At 50.7% G+C, this 16,339-nt stretch overlaps 23 non-coding genes across 23 annotated transcripts; 12 read left to right on the top strand and 11 right to left on the bottom strand.

Moving 5' to 3' along the window:
• The first annotated feature begins 163 nt into the window (after positions 1-163).
• trnam-cau (transfer RNA methionine (anticodon CAU)) lies at positions 164-237 on the top strand. The gene has a single exon. It is a non-coding gene; the product is annotated as a tRNA-Met (tRNA).
• Positions 238-1,442: 1,205 nt separating this feature from the next.
• On the bottom strand, positions 1,443-1,525 carry trnal-cag (transfer RNA leucine (anticodon CAG)). Its single transcript has one exon. It is a non-coding gene; the product is annotated as a tRNA-Leu (tRNA).
• A 96-nt stretch (positions 1,526-1,621) lies between these two features.
• On the top strand, positions 1,622-1,695 carry trnam-cau (transfer RNA methionine (anticodon CAU)). The gene has a single exon. It is a non-coding gene; the product is annotated as a tRNA-Met (tRNA).
• A 1,204-nt stretch (positions 1,696-2,899) lies between these two features.
• Positions 2,900-2,982, bottom strand: trnal-cag (transfer RNA leucine (anticodon CAG)). Its single transcript has one exon. It is a non-coding gene; the product is annotated as a tRNA-Leu (tRNA).
• Positions 2,983-3,078: 96 nt separating this feature from the next.
• On the top strand, positions 3,079-3,152 carry trnam-cau (transfer RNA methionine (anticodon CAU)). The gene has a single exon. It is a non-coding gene; the product is annotated as a tRNA-Met (tRNA).
• A 1,205-nt stretch (positions 3,153-4,357) lies between these two features.
• Positions 4,358-4,440, bottom strand: trnal-cag (transfer RNA leucine (anticodon CAG)). The gene has a single exon. It is a non-coding gene; the product is annotated as a tRNA-Leu (tRNA).
• A 96-nt stretch (positions 4,441-4,536) lies between these two features.
• On the top strand, positions 4,537-4,610 carry trnam-cau (transfer RNA methionine (anticodon CAU)). Its single transcript has one exon. It is a non-coding gene; the product is annotated as a tRNA-Met (tRNA).
• Positions 4,611-5,814: 1,204 nt separating this feature from the next.
• trnal-cag (transfer RNA leucine (anticodon CAG)) lies at positions 5,815-5,897 on the bottom strand. The gene has a single exon. It is a non-coding gene; the product is annotated as a tRNA-Leu (tRNA).
• A 96-nt stretch (positions 5,898-5,993) lies between these two features.
• trnam-cau (transfer RNA methionine (anticodon CAU)) lies at positions 5,994-6,067 on the top strand. The gene has a single exon. It is a non-coding gene; the product is annotated as a tRNA-Met (tRNA).
• Positions 6,068-7,272: 1,205 nt separating this feature from the next.
• trnal-cag (transfer RNA leucine (anticodon CAG)) lies at positions 7,273-7,355 on the bottom strand. Its single transcript has one exon. It is a non-coding gene; the product is annotated as a tRNA-Leu (tRNA).
• A 96-nt stretch (positions 7,356-7,451) lies between these two features.
• Positions 7,452-7,525, top strand: trnam-cau (transfer RNA methionine (anticodon CAU)). The gene has a single exon. It is a non-coding gene; the product is annotated as a tRNA-Met (tRNA).
• A 942-nt stretch (positions 7,526-8,467) lies between these two features.
• On the bottom strand, positions 8,468-8,550 carry trnal-cag (transfer RNA leucine (anticodon CAG)). Its single transcript has one exon. It is a non-coding gene; the product is annotated as a tRNA-Leu (tRNA).
• A 96-nt stretch (positions 8,551-8,646) lies between these two features.
• trnam-cau (transfer RNA methionine (anticodon CAU)) lies at positions 8,647-8,720 on the top strand. Its single transcript has one exon. It is a non-coding gene; the product is annotated as a tRNA-Met (tRNA).
• Positions 8,721-9,925: 1,205 nt separating this feature from the next.
• Positions 9,926-10,008, bottom strand: trnal-cag (transfer RNA leucine (anticodon CAG)). Its single transcript has one exon. It is a non-coding gene; the product is annotated as a tRNA-Leu (tRNA).
• A 96-nt stretch (positions 10,009-10,104) lies between these two features.
• Positions 10,105-10,178, top strand: trnam-cau (transfer RNA methionine (anticodon CAU)). Its single transcript has one exon. It is a non-coding gene; the product is annotated as a tRNA-Met (tRNA).
• Positions 10,179-11,120: 942 nt separating this feature from the next.
• trnal-cag (transfer RNA leucine (anticodon CAG)) lies at positions 11,121-11,203 on the bottom strand. Its single transcript has one exon. It is a non-coding gene; the product is annotated as a tRNA-Leu (tRNA).
• Positions 11,204-11,299: 96 nt separating this feature from the next.
• trnam-cau (transfer RNA methionine (anticodon CAU)) lies at positions 11,300-11,373 on the top strand. Its single transcript has one exon. It is a non-coding gene; the product is annotated as a tRNA-Met (tRNA).
• A 1,205-nt stretch (positions 11,374-12,578) lies between these two features.
• trnal-cag (transfer RNA leucine (anticodon CAG)) lies at positions 12,579-12,661 on the bottom strand. The gene has a single exon. It is a non-coding gene; the product is annotated as a tRNA-Leu (tRNA).
• A 96-nt stretch (positions 12,662-12,757) lies between these two features.
• Positions 12,758-12,831, top strand: trnam-cau (transfer RNA methionine (anticodon CAU)). The gene has a single exon. It is a non-coding gene; the product is annotated as a tRNA-Met (tRNA).
• Positions 12,832-14,036: 1,205 nt separating this feature from the next.
• On the bottom strand, positions 14,037-14,119 carry trnal-cag (transfer RNA leucine (anticodon CAG)). The gene has a single exon. It is a non-coding gene; the product is annotated as a tRNA-Leu (tRNA).
• A 96-nt stretch (positions 14,120-14,215) lies between these two features.
• trnam-cau (transfer RNA methionine (anticodon CAU)) lies at positions 14,216-14,289 on the top strand. Its single transcript has one exon. It is a non-coding gene; the product is annotated as a tRNA-Met (tRNA).
• Positions 14,290-15,494: 1,205 nt separating this feature from the next.
• Positions 15,495-15,577, bottom strand: trnal-cag (transfer RNA leucine (anticodon CAG)). Its single transcript has one exon. It is a non-coding gene; the product is annotated as a tRNA-Leu (tRNA).
• Positions 15,578-15,673: 96 nt separating this feature from the next.
• On the top strand, positions 15,674-15,747 carry trnam-cau (transfer RNA methionine (anticodon CAU)). The gene has a single exon. It is a non-coding gene; the product is annotated as a tRNA-Met (tRNA).
• The last annotated feature ends 592 nt before the right edge of the window (positions 15,748-16,339 follow it).

The following is a 16,339-nucleotide window of genomic DNA, read 5'->3' as shown; positions in this document are numbered from 1 at the left end:
CCCGTCTTTGACGGACTATTGTTCCCCAGCTTGAGCGCAGCGCCTTAGACCGCTCGGCCATCCTGACACCCTTGCCTGGCTAGAGATGGCCTGTTCGAGCCGCACCTGAAACCAGGGACCTAGAAGCTACTTTTTCTCTGTTCGGGCCCCCTTTAGCCCACGGGCCTCGTTGGCGCAGTTAGGCAGCGCGTCAGTCTCATAATCTGAAGGTCGTGAGTTCGAGCCTCACACGGGGCAGGGTGGTTCTTTTTTTCTGATAACTGAGAGAGCTTAGACCAGGGGTGTCAAACTAAATTCCTTTAGGGCCCGAGCCCTGTAGAGTGTTGTTCCAACCCTTCTCAAACACACAAGGCATGTAGTTTTCAAATGAGCCTGAAGGGCATGATTAGTTGGATCAGGTGTGTTCTATCAGGCTTGAATCTAAACTCTGCAGGTCTCCGGCCTTCCAGGGACTGAGTTTGACACCCGTGGCTTAGAAAGAAAGAGTGAGGTTCTCTGTCCCCTTTCGTGTGGGTTTCCCTGTGTCTCCTGGGGGCAAAAGGCCACAGCTCCTCTTCAGGGCAGGTGAAATGATGCTTTGTGGAAAACTGTGAGGTTCCAGGTAAATTCCCTGAATCTCATCCAGCGACATTGCGTGTAGGCCCGTGCAATCCTTTTATTTACAGTGAAGTCAAAATTCTGCATGCATGCTGGCTAATGCTACATGAAGGCAGCAATAGCATCCCTCTCATATTCATGTAACACGTGGCCACGTCCTCCTGAGGTTTTGTGAAGTTTCAAAGGCCATATTGCTGCACTGGCCCGGTCCTGAATATTTGCCTTGTACAACGTTCGGAAGATTAGACCCTTCCGATCAGAGCAGGCCACACAACTCCTTGTCCAAGCTCTTTGTTTTCTCCAGACTGGACTACTGCTATGCTCCCTTGGCGGGTCTTCCGGCACGTACTATCAAGCCTCTGCAACTGATCCAGGATGCAGCAGCGAGACTGGTCTTCAACGAGCCAAAGAAAGCCCACGTCACACCTCTCTTCATAATTTTGCACTGGCTACCAATAGCTGTTCGCATCAGATTCAAGGTACTGATGTTTGCCTACAAGATAACCACTGGCTCTGCAGCAATATACCTAAAGTCGATGGTGCAGACCTACGCTTGCTTTCTGCAAGTGAACGATGCCTCGTGGTGCCATCCCAAAGAGGCACAAAATCACTCTCAAGGACCTTTTCCTGGACTGTTCCCAGCTGGTGGATCGGCCTGCCTATCTCAATTCGAGCAGCGGAGGCTTTAACCCTTTTCAAAAAGTGTCTAAAAACTCATCCTTGTCTTCAACGCCTGCCCAATTAATACTAGCATTTGCCTAATGCGTCGTTTTGTCAAAGTTAACGCCCTGCTGGCCCAACGTAGCAGAAGACTGAAGTCTCTGTCTGCAACCAAAGGATAGGTCTGTCAGAAGTGGGATTCGAACCCACGCCTCCAGGGGAGACTGCGACCTGAACGCAGCGCCTTAGACCGCTCGGCCATCCTGACACCCTTGCCTGGCTAGAGATGGCCTGTTCGAGCCGCACCTGAAACCAGGGACCTAGAAGCTACTTTTTCTCTGTTCGAGCCCCCTTTAGCCCATGGGCCTCGTTGGCGCAGTTAGGCAGCGCGTCAGTCTCATAATCTGAAGGTCGTGAGTTCGAGCCTCACACGGGGCAGGGTGGTTCTTTTTTTCTGATAACTGAGAGAGCTTAGACCAGGGGTGTCAAACTAAATTCCTTTAGGGCCCGAGCCCTGTAGAGTGTTGTTCCAACCCTTCTCAAACACACAAGGCATGTAGTTTTCAAATGAGCCTGAAGGGCATGATTAGTTGTATCAGGTGTGTTCTATCAGGCTTGAATCTAAACTCTGCAGGTCTCCGGCCTTCCAGGGACTGAGTTTGACACCCGTGGCTTAGAAAGAAAGAGTGAGGTTCTCTGTCCCCTTTCGTGTGGGTTTCCCTGTGTCTCCTGGGGGCAAAAGGCCACAGCTCCTCTTCAGGTCAGGTGAAATGATGCTTTGTGGAAAACTGTGAGGTTCCAGGTAAATTCCCTGAATCTCATCCAGCGACATTGCGTGTAGGCCCATGCAATCCTTTTATTTACAGTGAAGTCAAAATTCTGCATGCATGCTGGCTAATGCTACATGAAGGCAGCAATAGCATCCCTCTCATATTCATGTAACACGTGGCCACGTCCTCCTGAGGTTTTGTGAAGTTTCAAAGGCCATATTGCTGCACTGGCCCGGTCCTGAAGATTTGCCTTGTACAACGTTCGGAAGATTAGACCCTTCCGATCAGAGCAGGCCACACAACTCCTTGTCCAAGCTCTTTGTTTTCTCCAGACTGGACTACTGCTATGCTCCCTTGGCGGGTCTTCCGGCACGTACTATCAAGCCTCTGCAACTGATCCAGGATGCAGCAGCGAGACTGGTCTTCAACGAGCCAAAGAAAGCCCACGTCACACCTCTCTTCATAATTTTGCACTGGCTACAATAGCTGTTCGCATCAGATTCAAGGTACTGATGTTTGCCTACAAGATAACCACTGGCTCTGCAGCAATATACCTAAAGTCGCTGGTGCAGACCTACGCTTGCTTTCTGCAAGTGAACGATGCCTCGTGGTGCCATCCCAAAGAGGCACAAAATCACTCTCAAGGACCTTTTCCTGGACTGTTCCCAGCTGGTGGATCGGCCTGCCTATCTCAATTCGAGCAGCGGAGGCTTTAACCCTTTTCAAAAAGTGTCTAAAAACTCATCCTTGTCTTCAACGCCTGCCCAATTAATACTAGCATTTGCCTAATGCGTCGTTTTGTCAAAGTTAACGCCCTGCTGGCCCAACGTAGCAGAAGACTGAAGTCTCTGTCTGCAGCCAAAGGATAGGTCTGTCAGAAGTGGGATTCGAACCCACGCCTCCAGGGGAGACTGCGACCTGAACGCAGCGCCTTAGACCGCTCGGCCATCCTGACACCCTTGCCTGGCTAGAGATGGCCTGTTCGAGCCGCACCTGAAACCAGGGACCTAGAAGCTACGTTTTCTCTGTTCGGGCCCCCTTTAGCCCACGGGCCTCGTTGGCGCAGTTAGGCAGCGCGTCAGTCTCATAATCTGAAGGTCGTGAGTTCGAGCCTCACACGGGGCAGGGTGGTTCTTTTTTTCTGATAACTGAGAGAGCTTAGACCAGGGGTGTCAAACTAAATTCCTTTAGGGCCCGAGCCCTGTAGAGTGTTGTTCCAACCCTTCTCAAACACACAAGGCATGTAGTTTTCAAATGAGCCTGAAGGGCATGATTAGTTGTATCAGGTGTGTTCTATCAGGCTTGAATCTAAACTCTGCAGGTCTCCGGCCTTCCAGGGACTGAGTTTGACACCCGTGGCTTAGAAAGAAAGAGTGAGGTTCTCTGTCCCCTTTCGTGTGGGTTTCCCTGTGTCTCCTGGGGGCAAAAGGCCACAGCTCCTCTTCAGGGCAGGTGAAATGATGCTTTGTGGAAAACTGTGAGGTTCCAGGTAAATTCCCTGAATCTCATCCAGCGACATTGCGTGTAGGCCCGTGCAATCCTTTTATTTACAGTGAAGTCAAAATTCTGCATGCATGCTGGCTAATGCTACATGAAGGCAGCAATAGCATCCCTCTCATATTCATGTAACACGTGGCCACGTCCTCCTGAGGTTTTGTGAAGTTTCAAAGGCCATATTGCTGCACTGGCCCGGTCCTGAAGATTTGCCTTGTACAACGTTCGGAAGATTAGACCCTTCCGATCAGAGCAGGCCACACAACTCCTTGTCCAAGCTCTTTGTTTTCTCCAGACTGGACTACTGCTATGCTCCCTTGGCGGGTCTTCCGGCACGTACTATCAAGCCTCTGCAACTGATCCAGGATGCAGCAGCGAGACTGGTCTTCAACGAGCCAAAGAAAGCCCACGTCACACCTCTCTTCATAATTTTGCACTGGCTACCAATAGCTGTTCGCATCAGATTCAAGGTACTGATGTTTGCCTACAAGATAACCACTGGCTCTGCAGCAATATACCTAAAGTCGCTGGTGCAGACCTACGCTTGCTTTCTGCAAGTGAACGATGCCTCGTGGTGCCATCCCAAAGAGGCACAAAATCACTCTCAAGGACCTTTTCCTGGACTGTTCCCAGCTGGTGGATCGGCCTGCCTATCTCAATTCGAGCAGCGGAGGCTTTAACCCTTTTCAAAAAGTGTCTAAAAACTCATCCTTGTCTTCAACGCCTGCCCAATTAATACTAGCATTTGCCTAATGCGTCGTTTTGTCAAAGTTAACGCCCTGCTGGCCCAACGTAGCAGAAGACTGAAGTCTCTGTCTGCAACCAAAGGATAGGTCTGTCAGAAGTGGGATTCGAACCCACGCCTCCAGGGGAGACTGCGACCTGAACGCAGCGCCTTAGACCGCTCGGCCATCCTGACACCCTTGCCTGGCTAGAGATGGCCTGTTCGAGCCGCACCTGAAACCAGGGACCTAGAAGCTACTTTTTCTCTGTTCGAGCCCCCTTTAGCCCATGGGCCTCGTTGGCGCAGTTAGGCAGCGCGTCAGTCTCATAATCTGAAGGTCGTGAGTTCGAGCCTCACACGGGGCAGGGTGGTTCTTTTTTTCTGATAACTGAGAGAGCTTAGACCAGGGGTGTCAAACTAAATTCCTTTAGGGCCCGAGCCCTGTAGAGTGTTGTTCCAACCCTTCTCAAACACACAAGGCATGTAGTTTTCAAATGAGCCTGAAGGGCATGATTAGTTGTATCAGGTGTGTTCTATCAGGCTTGAATCTAAACTCTGCAGGTCTCCGGCCTTCCAGGGACTGAGTTTGACACCCGTGGCTTAGAAAGAAAGAGTGAGGTTCTCTGTCCCCTTTCGTGTGGGTTTCCCTGTGTCTCCTGGGGGCAAAAGGCCACAGCTCCTCTTCAGGTCAGGTGAAATGATGCTTTGTGGAAAACTGTGAGGTTCCAGGTAAATTCCCTGAATCTCATCCAGCGACATTGCGTGTAGGCCCGTGCAATCCTTTTATTTACAGTGAAGTCAAAATTCTGCATGCATGCTGGCTAATGCTACATGAAGGCAGCAATAGCATCCCTCTCATATTCATGTAACACGTGGCCACGTCCTCCTGAGGTTTTGTGAAGTTTCAAAGGCCATATTGCTGCACTGGCCCGGTCCTGAAGATTTGCCTTGTACAACGTTCGGAAGATTAGACCCTTCCGATCAGAGCAGGCCACACAACTCCTTGTCCAAGCTCTTTGTTTTCTCCAGACTGGACTACTGCTATGCTCCCTTGGCGGGTCTTCCGGCACGTACTATCAAGCCTCTGCAACTGATCCAGGATGCAGCAGCGAGACTGGTCTTCAACGAGCCAAAGAAAGCCCACGTCACACCTCTCTTCATAATTTTGCACTGGCTACAATAGCTGTTCGCATCAGATTCAAGGTACTGATGTTTGCCTACAAGATAACCACTGGCTCTGCAGCAATATACCTAAAGTCGCTGGTGCAGACCTACGCTTGCTTTCTGCAAGTGAACGATGCCTCGTGGTGCCATCCCAAAGAGGCACAAAATCACTCTCAAGGACCTTTTCCTGGACTGTTCCCAGCTGGTGGATCGGCCTGCCTATCTCAATTCGAGCAGCGGAGGCTTTAACCCTTTTCAAAAAGTGTCTAAAAACTCATCCTTGTCTTCAACGCCTGCCCAATTAATACTAGCATTTGCCTAATGCGTCGTTTTGTCAAAGTTAACGCCCTGCTGGCCCAACGTAGCAGAAGACTGAAGTCTCTGTCTGCAGCCAAAGGATAGGTCTGTCAGAAGTGGGATTCGAACCCACGCCTCCAGGGGAGACTGCGACCTGAACGCAGCGCCTTAGACCGCTCGGCCATCCTGACACCCTTGCCTGGCTAGAGATGGCCTGTTCGAGCCGCACCTGAAACCAGGGACCTAGAAGCTACTTTTTCTCTGTTCGGGCCCCCTTTAGCCCACGGGCCTCGTTGGCGCAGTTAGGCAGCGCGTCAGTCTCATAATCTGAAGGTCGTGAGTTCGAGCCTCACACGGGGCAGGGTGGTTCTTTTTTTCTGATAACTGAGAGAGCTTAGACCAGGGGTGTCAAACTAAATTCCTTTAGGGCCCGAGCCCTGTAGAGTGTTGTTCCAACCCTTCTCAAACACACAAGGCATGTAGTTTTCAAATGAGCCTGAAGGGCATGATTAGTTGTATCAGGTGTGTTCTATCAGGCTTGAATCTAAACTCTGCAGGTCTCCGGCCTTCCAGGGACTGAGTTTGACACCCGTGGCTTAGAAAGAAAGAGTGAGGTTCTCTGTCCCCTTTCGTGTGGGTTTCCCTGTGTCTCCTGGGGGCAAAAGGCCACAGCTCCTCTTCAGGGCAGGTGAAATGATGCTTTGTGGAAAACTGTGAGGTTCCAGGTAAATTCCCTGAATCTCATCCAGCGACATTGCGTGTAGGCCCGTGCAATCCTTTTATTTACAGTGAAGTCAAAATTCTGCATGCATGCTGGCTAATGCTACATGAAGGCAGCAATAGCATCCCTCTCATATTCATGTAACACGTGGCCACGTCCTCCTGAGGTTTTGTGAAGTTTCAAAGGCCATATTGCTGCACTGGCCCGGTCCTGAAGATTTGCCTTGTACAACGTTCGGAAGATTAGACCCTTCCGATCAGAGCAGGCCACACAACTCCTTGTCCAAGCTCTTTGTTTTCTCCAGACTGGACTACTGCTATGCTCCCTTGGCGGGTCTTCCGGCACGTACTATCAAGCCTCTGCAACTGATCCAGGATGCAGCAGCGAGACTGGTCTTCAACGAGCCAAAGAAAGCCCACGTCACACCTCTCTTCATAATTTTGCACTGGCTACCAATAGCTGTTCGCATCAGATTCAAGGTACTGATGTTTGCCTACAAGATAACCACTGGCTCTGCAGCAATATACCTAAAGTCGCTGGTGCAGACCTACGCTTGCTTTCTGCAAGTGAACGATGCCTCGTGGTGCCATCCCAAAGAGGCACAAAATCACTCTCAAGGACCTTTTCCTGGACTGTTCCCAGCTGGTGGATCGGCCTGCCTATCTCAATTCGAGCAGCGGAGGCTTTAACCCTTTTCAAAAAGTGTCTAAAAACTCATCCTTGTCTTCAACGCCTGCCCAATTAATACTAGCATTTGCCTAATGCGTCGTTTTGTCAAAGTTAACGCCCTGCTGGCCCAACGTAGCAGAAGACTGAAGTCTCTGTCTGCAGCCAAAGGATAGGTCTGTCAGAAGTGGGATTCGAACCCACGCCTCCAGGGGAGACTGCGACCTGAACGCAGCGCCTTAGACCGCTCGGCCATCCTGACACCCTTGCCTGGCTAGAGATGGCCTGTTCGAGCCGCACCTGAAACCAGGGACCTAGAAGCTACTTTTTCTCTGTTCGGGCCCCCTTTAGCCCACGGGCCTCGTTGGCGCAGTTAGGCAGCGCGTCAGTCTCATAATCTGAAGGTCGTGAGTTCGAGCCTCACACGGGGCAGGGTGGTTCTTTTTTTCTGATAACTGAGAGAGCTTAGACCAGGGGTGTCAAACTAAATTCCTTTAGGGCCCGAGCCCTGTAGAGTGTTGTTCCAACCCTTCTCAAACACACAAGGCATGTAGTTTTCAAATGAGCCTGAAGGGCATGATTAGTTGGATCAGGTGTGTTCTATCAGGCTTGAATCTAAACTCTGCAGGTCTCCGGCCTTCCAGGGACTGAGTTTGACACCCGTGGCTTAGAAAGAAAGAGTGAGGTTCTCTGTCCCCTTTCGTGTGGGTTTCCCTGTGTCTCCTGGGGGCAAAAGGCCACAGCTCCTCTTCAGGGCAGGTGAAATGATGCTTTGTGGAAAACTGTGAGGTTCCAGGTAAATTCCCTGAATCTCATCCAGCGACATTGCGTGTAGGCCCGTGCAATCCTTTTATTTACAGTGAAGTCAAAATTCTGCATGCATGCTGGCTAATGCTACATGAAGGCAGCAATAGCATCCCTCTCATATTCATGTAACACGTGGCCACGTCCTCCTGAGGTTTTGTGAAGTTTCAAAGGCCATATTGCTGCACTGGCCCGGTCCTGAAGGTACTGATGTTTGCCTACAAGATAACCACTGGCTCTGCAGCAATATACCTAAAGTCGCTGGTGCAGACCTACGCTTGCTTTCTGCAAGTGAACGATGCCTCGTGGTGCCATCCCAAAGAGGCACAAAATCACTCTCAAGGACCTTTTCCTGGACTGTTCCCAGCTGGTGGATCGGCCTGCCTATCTCAATTCGAGCAGCGGAGGCTTTAACCCTTTTCAAAAAGTGTCTAAAAACTCATCCTTGTCTTCAACGCCTGCCCAATTAATACTAGCATTTGCCTAATGCGTCGTTTTGTCAAAGTTAACGCCCTGCTGGCCCAACGTAGCAGAAGACTGAAGTCTCTGTCTGCAGCCAAAGGATAGGTCTGTCAGAAGTGGGATTCGAACCCACGCCTCCAGGGGAGACTGCGACCTGAACGCAGCGCCTTAGACCGCTCGGCCATCCTGACACCCTTGCCTGGCTAGAGATGGCCTGTTCGAGCCGCACCTGAAACCAGGGACCTAGAAGCTACTTTTTCTCTGTTCGGGCCCCCTTTAGCCCATGGGCCTCGTTGGCGCAGTTAGGCAGCGCGTCAGTCTCATAATCTGAAGGTCGTGAGTTCGAGCCTCACACGGGGCAGGGTGGTTCTTTTTTTCTGATAACTGAGAGAGCTTAGACCAGGGGTGTCAAACTAAATTCCTTTAGGGCCCGAGCCCTGTAGAGTGTTGTTCCAACCCTTCTCAAACACACAAGGCATGTAGTTTTCAAATGAGCCTGAAGGGCATGATTAGTTGTATCAGGTGTGTTCTATCAGGCTTGAATCTAAACTCTGCAGGTCTCCGGCCTTCCAGGGACTGAGTTTGACACCCGTGGCTTAGAAAGAAAGAGTGAGGTTCTCTGTCCCCTTTCGTGTGGGTTTCCCTGTGTCTCCTGGGGGCAAAAGGCCACAGCTCCTCTTCAGGGCAGGTGAAATGATGCTTTGTGGAAAACTGTGAGGTTCCAGGTAAATTCCCTGAATCTCATCCAGCGACATTGCGTGTAGGCCCGTGCAATCCTTTTATTTACAGTGAAGTCAAAATTCTGCATGCATGCTGGCTAATGCTACATGAAGGCAGCAATAGCATCCCTCTCATATTCATGTAACACGTGGCCACGTCCTCCTGAGGTTTTGTGAAGTTTCAAAGGCCATATTGCTGCACTGGCCCGGTCCTGAAGATTTGCCTTGTACAACGTTCGGAAGATTAGACCCTTCCGATCAGAGCAGGCCACACAACTCCTTGTCCAAGCTCTTTGTTTTCTCCAGACTGGACTACTGCTATGCTCCCTTGGCGGGTCTTCCGGCACGTACTATCAAGCCTCTGCAACTGATCCAGGATGCAGCAGCGAGACTGGTCTTCAACGAGCCAAAGAAAGCCCACGTCACACCTCTCTTCATAATTTTGCACTGGCTACCAATAGCTGTTCGCATCAGATTCAAGGTACTGATGTTTGCCTACAAGATAACCACTGGCTCTGCAGCAATATACCTAAAGTCGCTGGTGCAGACCTACGCTTGCTTTCTGCAAGTGAACGATGCCTCGTGGTGCCATCCCAAAGAGGCACAAAATCACTCTCAAGGACCTTTTCCTGGACTGTTCCCAGCTGGTGGATCGGCCTGCCTATCTCAATTCGAGCAGCGGAGGCTTTAACCCTTTTCAAAAAGTGTCTAAAAACTCATCCTTGTCTTCAACGCCTGCCCAATTAATACTAGCATTTGCCTAATGCGTCGTTTTGTCAAAGTTAACGCCCTGCTGGCCCAACGTAGCAGAAGACTGAAGTCTCTGTCTGCAGCCAAAGGATAGGTCTGTCAGAAGTGGGATTCGAACCCACGCCTCCAGGGGAGACTGCGACCTGAACGCAGCGCCTTAGACCGCTCGGCCATCCTGACACCCTTGCCTGGCTAGAGATGGCCTGTTCGAGCCGCACCTGAAACCAGGGACCTAGAAGCTACTTTTTCTCTGTTCGGGCCCCCTTTAGCCCACGGGCCTCGTTGGCGCAGTTAGGCAGCGCGTCAGTCTCATAATCTGAAGGTCGTGAGTTCGAGCCTCACACGGGGCAGGGTGGTTCTTTTTTTCTGATAACTGAGAGAGCTTAGACCAGGGGTGTCAAACTAAATTCCTTTAGGGCCCGAGCCCTGTAGAGTGTTGTTCCAACCCTTCTCAAACACACAAGGCATGTAGTTTTCAAATGAGCCTGAAGGGCATGATTAGTTGGATCAGGTGTGTTCTATCAGGCTTGAATCTAAACTCTGCAGGTCTCCGGCCTTCCAGGGACTGAGTTTGACACCCGTGGCTTAGAAAGAAAGAGTGAGGTTCTCTGTCCCCTTTCGTGTGGGTTTCCCTGTGTCTCCTGGGGGCAAAAGGCCACAGCTCCTCTTCAGGGCAGGTGAAATGATGCTTTGTGGAAAACTGTGAGGTTCCAGGTAAATTCCCTGAATCTCATCCAGCGACATTGCGTGTAGGCCCGTGCAATCCTTTTATTTACAGTGAAGTCAAAATTCTGCATGCATGCTGGCTAATGCTACATGAAGGCAGCAATAGCATCCCTCTCATATTCATGTAACACGTGGCCACGTCCTCCTGAGGTTTTGTGAAGTTTCAAAGGCCATATTGCTGCACTGGCCCGGTCCTGAAGGTACTGATGTTTGCCTACAAGATAACCACTGGCTCTGCAGCAATATACCTAAAGTCGCTGGTGCAGACCTACGCTTGCTTTCTGCAAGTGAACGATGCCTCGTGGTGCCATCCCAAAGAGGCACAAAATCACTCTCAAGGACCTTTTCCTGGACTGTTCCCAGCTGGTGGATCGGCCTGCCTATCTCAATTCGAGCAGCGGAGGCTTTAACCCTTTTCAAAAAGTGTCTAAAAACTCATCCTTGTCTTCAACGCCTGCCCAATTAATACTAGCATTTGCCTAATGCGTCGTTTTGTCAAAGTTAACGCCCTGCTGGCCCAACGTAGCAGAAGACTGAAGTCTCTGTCTGCAGCCAAAGGATAGGTCTGTCAGAAGTGGGATTCGAACCCACGCCTCCAGGGGAGACTGCGACCTGAACGCAGCGCCTTAGACCGCTCGGCCATCCTGACACCCTTGCCTGGCTAGAGATGGCCTGTTCGAGCCGCACCTGAAACCAGGGACCTAGAAGCTACTTTTTCTCTGTTCGGGCCCCCTTTAGCCCATGGGCCTCGTTGGCGCAGTTAGGCAGCGCGTCAGTCTCATAATCTGAAGGTCGTGAGTTCGAGCCTCACACGGGGCAGGGTGGTTCTTTTTTTCTGATAACTGAGAGAGCTTAGACCAGGGGTGTCAAACTAAATTCCTTTAGGGCCCGAGCCCTGTAGAGTGTTGTTCCAACCCTTCTCAAACACACAAGGCATGTAGTTTTCAAATGAGCCTGAAGGGCATGATTAGTTGGATCAGGTGTGTTCTATCAGGCTTGAATCTAAACTCTGCAGGTCTCCGGCCTTCCAGGGACTGAGTTTGACACCCGTGGCTTAGAAAGAAAGAGTGAGGTTCTCTGTCCCCTTTCGTGTGGGTTTCCCTGTGTCTCCTGGGGGCAAAAGGCCACAGCTCCTCTTCAGGGCAGGTGAAATGATGCTTTGTGGAAAACTGTGAGGTTCCAGGTAAATTCCCTGAATCTCATCCAGCGACATTGCGTGTAGGCCCGTGCAATCCTTTTATTTACAGTGAAGTCAAAATTCTGCATGCATGCTGGCTAATGCTACATGAAGGCAGCAATAGCATCCCTCTCATATTCATGTAACACGTGGCCACGTCCTCCTGAGGTTTTGTGAAGTTTCAAAGGCCATATTGCTGCACTGGCCCGGTCCTGAAGATTTGCCTTGTACAACGTTCGGAAGATTAGACCCTTCCGATCAGAGCAGGCCACACAACTCCTTGTCCAAGCTCTTTGTTTTCTCCAGACTGGACTACTGCTATGCTCCCTTGGCGGGTCTTCCGGCACGTACTATCAAGCCTCTGCAACTGATCCAGGATGCAGCAGCGAGACTGGTCTTCAACGAGCCAAAGAAAGCCCACGTCACACCTCTCTTCATAATTTTGCACTGGCTACCAATAGCTGTTCGCATCAGATTCAAGGTACTGATGTTTGCCTACAAGATAACCACTGGCTCTGCAGCAATATACCTAAAGTCGCTGGTGCAGACCTACGCTTGCTTTCTGCAAGTGAACGATGCCTCGTGGTGCCATCCCAAAGAGGCACAAAATCACTCTCAAGGACCTTTTCCTGGACTGTTCCCAGCTGGTGGATCGGCCTGCCTATCTCAATTCGAGCAGCGGAGGCTTTAACCCTTTTCAAAAAGTGTCTAAAAACTCATCCTTGTCTTCAACGCCTGCCCAATTAATACTAGCATTTGCCTAATGCGTCGTTTTGTCAAAGTTAACGCCCTGCTGGCCCAACGTAGCAGAAGACTGAAGTCTCTGTCTGCAGCCAAAGGATAGGTCTGTCAGAAGTGGGATTCGAACCCACGCCTCCAGGGGAGACTGCGACCTGAACGCAGCGCCTTAGACCGCTCGGCCATCCTGACACCCTTGCCTGGCTAGAGATGGCCTGTTCGAGCCGCACCTGAAACCAGGGACCTAGAAGCTACTTTTTCTCTGTTCGGGCCCCCTTTAGCCCACGGGCCTCGTTGGCGCAGTTAGGCAGCGCGTCAGTCTCATAATCTGAAGGTCGTGAGTTCGAGCCTCACACGGGGCAGGGTGGTTCTTTTTTTCTGATAACTGAGAGAGCTTAGACCAGGGGTGTCAAACTAAATTCCTTTAGGGCCCGAGCCCTGTAGAGTGTTGTTCCAACCCTTCTCAAACACACAAGGCATGTAGTTTTCAAATGAGCCTGAAGGGCATGATTAGTTGGATCAGGTGTGTTCTATCAGGCTTGAATCTAAACTCTGCAGGTCTCCGGCCTTCCAGGGACTGAGTTTGACACCCGTGGCTTAGAAAGAAAGAGTGAGGTTCTCTGTCCCCTTTCGTGTGGGTTTCCCTGTGTCTCCTGGGGGCAAAAGGCCACAGCTCCTCTTCAGGGCAGGTGAAATGATGCTTTGTGGAAAACTGTGAGGTTCCAGGTAAATTCCCTGAATCTCATCCAGCGACATTGCGTGTAGGCCCGTGCAATCCTTTTATTTACAGTGAAGTCAAAATTCTGCATGCATGCTGGCTAATGCTACATGAAGGCAGCAATAGCATCCCTCTCATATTCATGTAACACGTGGCCACGTCCTCCTGAGGTTTTGTGAAGTTTCAAAGGCCATATTGCTGCACTGGCCCGGTCCTGAAGATTTGCCTTGTACAACGTTCGGAAGATTAGACCCTTCCGATCAGAGCAGGCCACACAACTCCTTGTCCAAGCTCTTTGTTTTCTCCAGACTGGACTACTGCTATGCTCCCTTGGCGGGTCTTCCGGCACGTACTATCAAGCCTCTGCAACTGATCCAGGATGCAGCAGCGAGACTGGTCTTCAACGAGCCAAAGAAAGCCCACGTCACACCTCTCTTCATAATTTTGCACTGGCTACCAATAGCTGTTCGCGTCAGATTCAAGGTACTGATGTTTGCCTACAAGATAACCACTGGCTCTGCAGCAATATACCTAAAGTCGCTGGTGCAGACCTACGCTTGCTTTCTGCAAGTGAACGATGCCTCGTGGTGCCATCCCAAAGAGGCACAAAATCACTCTCAAGGACCTTTTCCTGGACTGTTCCCAGCTGGTGGATCGGCCTGCCTATCTCAATTCGAGCAGCGGAGGCTTTAACCCTTTTCAAAAAGTGTCTAAAAACTCATCCTTGTCTTCAACGCCTGCCCAATTAATACTAGCATTTGCCTAATGCGTCGTTTTGTCAAAGTTAACGCCCTGCTGGCCCAACGTAGCAGAAGACTGAAGTCTCTGTCTGCAGCCAAAGGATAGGTCTGTCAGAAGTGGGATTCGAACCCACGCCTCCAGGGGAGACTGCGACCTGAACGCAGCGCCTTAGACCGCTCGGCCATCCTGACACTCTTGCCTGGCTAGAGATGGCCTGTTCGAGCCGCACCTGAAACCAGGGACCTAGAAGCTACTTTTTCTCTGTTCGGGCCCCCTTTAGCCCACGGGCCTCGTTGGCGCAGTTAGGCAGCGCGTCAGTCTCATAATCTGAAGGTCGTGAGTTCGAGCCTCACACGGGGCAGGGTGGTTCTTTTTTTCTGATAACTGAGAGAGCTTAGACCAGGGGTGTCAAACTAAATTCCTTTAGGGCCCGAGCCCTGTAGAGTGTTGTTCCAACCCTTCTCAAACACACAAGGCATGTAGTTTTCAAATGAGCCTGAAGGGCATGATTAGTTGTATCAGGTGTGTTCTATCAGGCTTGAATCTAAACTCTGCAGGTCTCCGGCCTTCCAGGGACTGAGTTTGACACCCGTGGCTTAGAAAGAAAGAGTGAGGTTCTCTGTCCCCTTTCGTGTGGGTTTCCCTGTGTCTCCTGGGGGCAAAAGGCCACAGCTCCTCTTCAGGGCAGGTGAAATGATGCTTTGTGGAAAACTGTGAGGTTCCAGGTAAATTCCCTGAATCTCATCCAGCGACATTGCGTGTAGGCCCGTGCAATCCTTTTATTTACAGTGAAGTCAAAATTCTGCATGCATGCTGGCTAATGCTACATGAAGGCAGCAATAGCATCCCTCTCATATTCATGTAACACGTGGCCACGTCCTCCTGAGGTTTTGTGAAGTTTCAAAGGCCATATTGCTGCACTGGCCCGGTCCTGAATATTTGCCTTGTACAACGTTCGGAAGATTAGACCCTTCCGATCAGAGCAGGCCACACAACTCCTTGTCCAAGCTCTTTGTTTTCTCCAGACTGGACTACTGCTATGCTCCCTTGGCGGGTCTTCCGGCACGTACTATCAAGCCTCTGCAACTGATCCAGGATGCAGCAGCGAGACTGGTCTTCAACGAGCCAAAGAAAGCCCACGTCACACCTCTCTTCATAATTTTGCACTGGCTACCAATAGCTGTTCGCATCAGATTCAAGGTACTGATGTTTGCCTACAAGATAACCACTGGCTCTGCAGCAATATACCTAAAGTCGCTGGTGCAGACCTACGCTTGCTTTCTGCAAGTGAACGATGCCTCGTGGTGCCATCCCAAAGAGGCACAAAATCACTCTCAAGGACCTTTTCCTGGACTGTTCCCAGCTGGTGGATCGGCCTGCCTATCTCAATTCGAGCAGCGGAGGCTTTAACCCTTTTCAAAAAGTGTCTAAAAACTCATCCTTGTCTTCAACGCCTGCCCAATTAATACTAGCATTTGCCTAATGCGTCGTTTTGTCAAAGTTAACGCCCTGCTGGCCCAACGTAGCAGAAGACTGAAGTCTCTGTCTGCAGCCAAAGGATAGGTCTGTCAGAAGTGGGATTCGAACCCACGCCTCCAGGGGAGACTGCGACCTGAACGCAGCGCCTTAGACCGCTCGGCCATCCTGACACCCTTGCCTGGCTAGAGATGGCCTGTTCGAGCCGCACCTGAAACCAGGGACCTAGAAGCTACTTTTTCTCTGTTCGGGCCCCCTTTAGCCCACGGGCCTCGTTGGCGCAGTTAGGCAGCGCGTCAGTCTCATAATCTGAAGGTCGTGAGTTCGAGCCTCACACGGGGCAGGGTGGTTCTTTTTTTCTGATAACTGAGAGAGCTTAGACCAGGGGTGTCAAACTAAATTCCTTTAGGGCCCGAGCCCTGTAGAGTGTTGTTCCAACCCTTCTCAAACACACAAGGCATGTAGTTTTCAAATGAGCCTGAAGGGCATGATTAGTTGGATCAGGTGTGTTCTATCAGGCTTGAATCTAAACTCTGCAGGTCTCCGGCCTTCCAGGGACTGAGTTTGACACCCGTGGCTTAGAAAGAAAGAGTGAGGTTCTCTGTCCCCTTTCGTGTGGGTTTCCCTGTGTCTCCTGGGGGCAAAAGGCCACAGCTCCTCTTCAGGGCAGGTGAAATGATGCTTTGTGGAAAACTGTGAGGTTCCAGGTAAATTCCCTGAATCTCATCCAGCGACATTGCGTGTAGGCCCGTGCAATCCTTTTATTTACAGTGAAGTCAAAATTCTGCATGCATGCTGGCTAATGCTACATGAAGGCAGCAATAGCATCCCTCTCATATTCATGTAACACGTGGCCACGTCCTCCTGAGGTTTTGTGAAGTTTCAAAGGCCATATTGCTGCACTGGCCCGGTCCTGAAGATTTGCCTTGTACAAC

Source organism: Carassius gibelio, chromosome A4 (assembly GCF_023724105.1).
Source record: "Carassius gibelio isolate Cgi1373 ecotype wild population from Czech Republic chromosome A4, carGib1.2-hapl.c, whole genome shotgun sequence".
NCBI lineage: Eukaryota > Metazoa > Chordata > Actinopteri > Cypriniformes > Cyprinidae > Carassius > Carassius gibelio.
The sequence above is the reverse complement of the archived record's forward strand: the minus strand, read 5'-3'. Positions and strand labels throughout refer to the sequence as shown.